General features: G+C 38.4%; 1 long non-coding RNA gene across 1 annotated transcript in view; it reads right to left on the bottom strand.

Annotated features, from left to right (window-relative positions):
- Positions 1 to 200: 200 nt before the first annotated feature.
- The window catches only part of LOC148977001 (uncharacterized), a 39,044-nt gene continuing 33,244 nt past the window's right edge, over positions 201 to 6,000 (bottom strand). The window contains exons 2-3 of the long non-coding RNA XR_016145724.1: positions 717 to 804; positions 201 to 354 (exon numbers count right to left, since the gene is read on the bottom strand). This is a non-coding gene — a long non-coding RNA (uncharacterized LOC148977001). The remainder of the gene's footprint in view (positions 355 to 716; positions 805 to 6,000) is intronic.

Below are 6,000 nucleotides of genomic sequence, written 5' to 3'. Positions count from 1 at the left end.
TTATACAAAACAAATTAAAAATGTATATCAATCTTATTCAACTGAAAAGTGGTGTGAGCCCTAGTTTCTTGAATTATGCTGTATATTGATTAACCTACTCAAGTTTAACTAATTTGCTCATTATCAGATAAAATAACGATGGAATCAGCACATGCAGTCACTAAATGATATGGCCAGAATATCAGAAGGCAAAACTCGAGAATGATTCAAGCATGAATTTATTTATATATACATATGTATTTATTTATATTATACGAAAGAACAAAATTATTTATGTTAGATAAATAGATAAATTATAAAAGAACCAAAAAGATCCCCCGTTTTCCACCAGTTGCTGCAGGAATGGCTTCAACTCTGAGAGAGAGAGAGACAGAGAGAGAGATACAAATGAGTTTAACATGTTCAAATATATATTTCAGATTTAACACTAAACAGTTATGAAATGTTGGAGTTGTAGAGAGAGAGAAAGTCAAATTGAATATTCATGTTACTGACATCTAATTCCAGAGTCCAAATGTGTAAATGTAAAAGTAACAGCCAACAATTGAATGGTCTCCTTTCTTTCCTCAATTGTTTGTCAATTTGTCAGTTAAAATCTTCCACTTGACTGAAATAGTTATCAGAGAACAGTCACAGTTGTGTTACTGTAACAGAATCATCAGTAACAAAAGGGTGCACGGGGCATTGTGCAAAAATAATGAATAATCTACTCTGACCTGCAATGATAATCCAGAAAGGAAGACCTGCTCAGCCTCCTGTGAGGAGATATCCCAGCCAGGAGACAGACAGGGCATTTATGATTGCCTATGGAAAAAGTAAATATAAATGTACAATAATATATCTCATATTCTTTTTCAAGTAGAATAAGATTTACAGGATGTAACGTCACACATAAACACTAAAATAATATATTTTTATATTTACCCTTAATCCAAATAAAAACATGAAATTGGTGAAATAATAATAAAAGTATAGTAGACATAACAAAAGTTTCAGTTGAGAGTACTGATACTAAATACACCAAGAGACATCACAGGGGAGTTAAATGACCAATATGCAAGTTGAAGATAATTCATAGCTCTAAAACAACATCAAACCTTATTGATTCGAATGACGTCGATATTTTGACAATTTATTTCTAGACTATTTATTTAGTCGCTTGCGTTATTCGCCTCTGCCATAACGACCTATTGGTTTTCATTAAACCGAGAAAATTGAATTTTGTTTTATTTACGATCACTGAGAAATGTTCTATTATTTAAAATGCAAAAAACAAAAAAAACACACAAAAAAAACAACAAAACTTTTATTATTTTCAAGGTGAAAATGATTCATTTGCATGGATCCACGTCGAAGAAAATGTCTAAATGTCACGTTTTTAATGAAGCAGGCTAATGAGTAAAATGTCTATTTTTCCGGCGTCCCCCCAGCTCCTCGTTTAAGCAAAAGGTACGCTAAAAACAACGTATTACATCGATGTTAAACCACGTTAACCGTGTTAACCATAACCTTTTAAATACTCGACCTAGCTCCATTGCTTAGCAATGAGAAGAAACTCCTGTAACTTCAATGCCCAACCCGTATCACGACAAGACGTGAAATAATCACGTTGGTCCACTTTGGAAAACGTGTAGATGTCACGGTTAGTTTAAACTCACAACCATAAATAGGGCTTTACTGCCCTCTTGTGTCAAATTATATTTCTATATTTATTTTTCCAACAAATAAAACCAAACCCGGAATAAAAGTCCATCCAATACACCCTTTAACATGACCAAAATGCTTAATTAATTTTCAGAGTTGACTCATTCTCCTCTATGCTGCGGGCGTTCTGATCTACGATCGCATCTCGCGATCATTCATTCAACTATTTTAAAAAGGCAGGATAAAGCACCAATCCACACTTTTTATTAGTCAAATTCATTTAAAAAAATGTAAACTCAAGTATAGAATATAAGTAGACAAAAATACTGTTGCTAATGAGAAGACAGACAAGACTGCTGCAGGTTATGTGTAATTTTATGGGTATTTTTTTATTGAGAGTTGTGTTATTGCAGTAAGATCTTTAAGTTTTTGTGATAGTTATGTGTGTTAATGTTAGATCAGATGTTCTTGGTTCATTTACTGCCTAATGTATAAATGTGTCTCTCACCGTCATGGAGAGAGATGTGTAAGGCAATAGCGCCTTGCCTAAGTAGTTTGTATGTGTTCTATAATAAAAGAGGAAAAGTCAATTTTTTTCTTATTTGTTAATTCAAAAATTTCTCCACCTGTGGGAGGGAGCACTCTAGGTACCCCTTTCGTTTTTTTTTTTCGGGCGAAAAATCAAGTTTCTCCAATCTTCTCAAAACTCTGGATTCTAATAGAGGGCCATGAGACTTAAACCTGAGTGCAAAAATGGAGGCTCTAGACCCTTCCAGAGCTGAGATATCGAAACTCAAAATTTCGACCCGAAAAAAAAATGACAGTGTTACCCCTTACGTTTTTTTCAGTTTTCGGGCGAAAAATCAAGTTTCTCCAATCTTCTCAAAACTCTGGATTATGATAGAGGGCCGCGAGACTTTGACCTGAGCGCAAAAATGGAGGCTCTAGACCCTTCCAGAGTTGAGATATCGAAACTCAAAATTTCGACCCGAAAAAAAAACGACAGTGTTACCCCTTACGTTTTTTTCAGTTTTCGGGCGAAAAATCAAGTTTCTCCAATCTTCTCAAAACTCTGGATTATGATAGAGGGCCGCGAGACTTTGACCTGAGCGCAAAAATGGAGGCTCTAGACCCTTCCAGAGCTGAGATATCGAAACTCAAAATTTCGACCCGAAAAAAAAAACGACAGTGTTACCCCTTACGTTTTTTTCAGTTTTCGGGCGAAAAATCAAGTTTCTCCAATCTTCTCAAAACTCTACATTATGAGAGAGGGCCGCGAGACTTTGACCTGAGCGCAAAAATGGAGGCTCTAGACCCTTCCACAGCTGATATATCGAAACTCAAAATTTCGCCCCGAAAAAAAACGACAGTGTTACCCCTTACGTTTTTTTCAGTTTTCGGGCGAAAAATCAAGTTTCTCCAATCTTCTCAAAACTCTGGATTATGATAGAGGGCCGCGAGACTTTGACCTGAGCGCAAAAATGGAGGCTCTAGACCCTTCCAGAGCTGAGATATCGAAACTCAAAATTTCGACCCGAAAAAAAAACGACAGTGTTACCCTTTACGTTTTTTTCAGTTTTCGGGCGAAAAATAAAGTTTCTCCAATCTTCTCAAAACTCTGGATTATGAGATAAGACCGCGAGACTTTGACCTGAGCGCAAAAATGGAGGCTCTAGACCCTTCCAGAGCTGAGATATCGAAACTCAAAATTTCGACCCGAAAAAAAAAACGACAGTGTTACCCCTTACGTTTTTTTCAGTTTTCGGGCGAAAAATCAAGTTTCTCCAATCTTCTCAAAACTCTGGATTATGAGATAAGGCCGCGAGACTTTGACCTGAGCGCAAAAATGGAGGCTCTAGACCCCTCCAGAGCTGAGATATCGAAACTCAAAATTTCGACCCGAAAAAAAAACGACAGTGTTACCCCTTACGTTTTTTTCAGTTTTCGGGCGAAAAATCAAGTTTCTCCAATCTTCTCAAAACTCTGGATTATGATAGAGGGCCGCGAGACTTTGACCTGAGCGCAAAAATGGAGGCTCTAGACCCTTCCAGAGCTGAGATATCGAAACTCAAAATTTCGACCCGAAAAAAAAACGACAGTGTTACCCTTTACGTTTTTTTCAGTTTTCGGGCGAAAAATAAAGTTTCTCCAATCTTCTCAAAACTCTGGATTATGAGATAAGACCGCGAGACTTTGACCTGAGCGCAAAAATGGAGGCTCTAGACCCTTCCAGAGCTGAGATATCGAAACTCAAAATTTCGACCCGAAAAAAAAAACGACAGTGTTACCCCTTACGTTTTTTTCAGTTTTCGGGCGAAAAATCAAGTTTCTCCAATCTTCTCAAAACTCTGGATTATGAGATAAGGCCGCGAGACTTTGACCTGAGCGCAAAAATGGAGGCTCTAGACCCCTCCAGAGCTGAGATATCGAAACTCAAAATTTCGACCCGAAAAAAAAACGACAGTGTTACCCCTTACGTTTTTTTCAGTTTTCGGGCGAAAAATCAAGTTTCTCCAATCTTCTCAAAACTCTGGATTATGATAGAGGGCCGCGAGACTTTGACCTGAGCGCAAAAATGGAGGCTCTAGACCCTTCCAGAGCTGAGATATCGAAACTCAAAATTTCGACCCGAAAAAAAACGACAGTGTTACCCCTTACGTTTTTTTCTGTTTTCGGGCGAAAAATCAAGTTTCTCCAATCTTCTCAAAACTCTGGATTATGATGGAGGGCCGCGAGACTTTGACCTGAGCGCAAAAATGGAGGCTCTAGACCCTTCCAGAGCTGAGATATCGAAACTCAAAATTTCGACCCGAAAAAAAAACGACAGTGTTACCCCTTACGTTTTTTTCAGTTTTCGGGCGAAAAATCAAGTTTCTCCAATCTTCTCAAAACTCTATATTATGATAGAGGGCCATGAGACTTAAACCTGAGTGCAAAAATGGAGGCTCTAGACCCTTCCAGAGCTGAGATATCGAAACTCAAAATTTCGACCCGAAAAAAAAATGACAGTGGTACCCCTTTCGTTTTTTTTTTCGGGCGAAAATTTAAGTTTCTCCAATCTTCTCAAAACTCTGGATTCTAATAGAGGGCCATGAGACTTAAACCTGAGTGCAAAAATGGAGGCTCTAGACCCTTCCAGAGCTGAGATATCGAAACTCAAAATTTCGACCCGAAAAAAAAAACGACAGTAGTACGCCTTTCGTTTTTTTTTTTCGGGCGAAAAATAAAGTTTCTCCTATCTTCTCAAAACTCTGGATTCTAATAGAGAGCCATGAGACTTAAACCTGAGTGCAAAAATGGAGGCTCTAGACCCTTCCAGAGCTGAGATATCGAAACTCAAAATTTCGACCCGAAAAAAAAAACGACAGTGTTACCCCTTACGTTTTTTTCAGTTATTGGGCGAAAAATCAAGTTTCTCCAATCTTCTCAAAACTCTGGATTATGATAGAGGGCCGTGAGACTTTGACCTGAGCGCAAAAATGGAGGCTCTAGACCCTTCCAGAGCTGAGATATCGAAACTCAAAATTTCGACCCGAAAAAAAAACGACAGTGTTACCCCTTACGTTTTTTTCAGTTTTCGGGCGAAAAATCAAGTTTCTCCAATCTTCTCAAAACTCTGGATTATGATAGAGGGCCGCAAGACTTTGACCTGAGCGCAAAAATGGAGGCTCTAGACCCTTCCAGAGCTGAGATATCGAAACTCAAAATTTTGACCCGAAAAAAAAAAACGACAGTGTTACCCCTTACGTTTTTTTCAGTTTTCGGGCGAAATATCAAGTTTCTCCAATCTTCTCAAAACTCTAGATTATGATAGAGGGCCGCGAGACTTTGACCTGAGCGCAAAAATGGAGGCTCTAGACCCTTCCACAGCTGAGATATCGAAACTCAAAATTTCGACCCGAAAAAAAACGACAGTGTTACCCCTTACGTTTTTTTTCAGTTTTCGGGCGAAAAATCAAGTTTCTCCAATCTTCTCAAAACTCTAGATTATGATAGAGGGCCGCGAGACTTTGACCTGAGCGCAAAAATGGAGGCTCTAGACCCTTCCAGAGCTGAGATATCGAAACTCAAAATTTCGACCCGAAAAAAAACGACAGTGTTACCCCTTACGTTTTTTTCAGTTTTCGGGCGAAAAATCAAGTTTCTCCAATCTTCTCAAAACTCTGGATTATGATAGAGGGCCGCGAGACTTTGACCTGAACGCAAAAATGGAGGCTCTAGACCCTTCCAGAGCTGAGATATCGAAACTCAAAATTTCGACCCGAAAAAAAAAACGACAGTGTTACCCCTTACGTTTTTTTCAGTTTTCGGGTGAAAAATCAAGTTTCTCCAATCTTCTCAAAACTCTGGATTATG

The sequence above is a fragment of the Pimephales promelas genome, chromosome 12 (assembly GCF_988280905.1).
Source record: "Pimephales promelas chromosome 12, fPimPro1.hap1.1, whole genome shotgun sequence".
In the NCBI taxonomy this organism is placed as follows: Eukaryota; Metazoa; Chordata; class Actinopteri; order Cypriniformes; family Leuciscidae; genus Pimephales; species Pimephales promelas.
The sequence above is the reverse complement of the archived record's forward strand: the minus strand, read 5'-3'. Positions and strand labels throughout refer to the sequence as shown.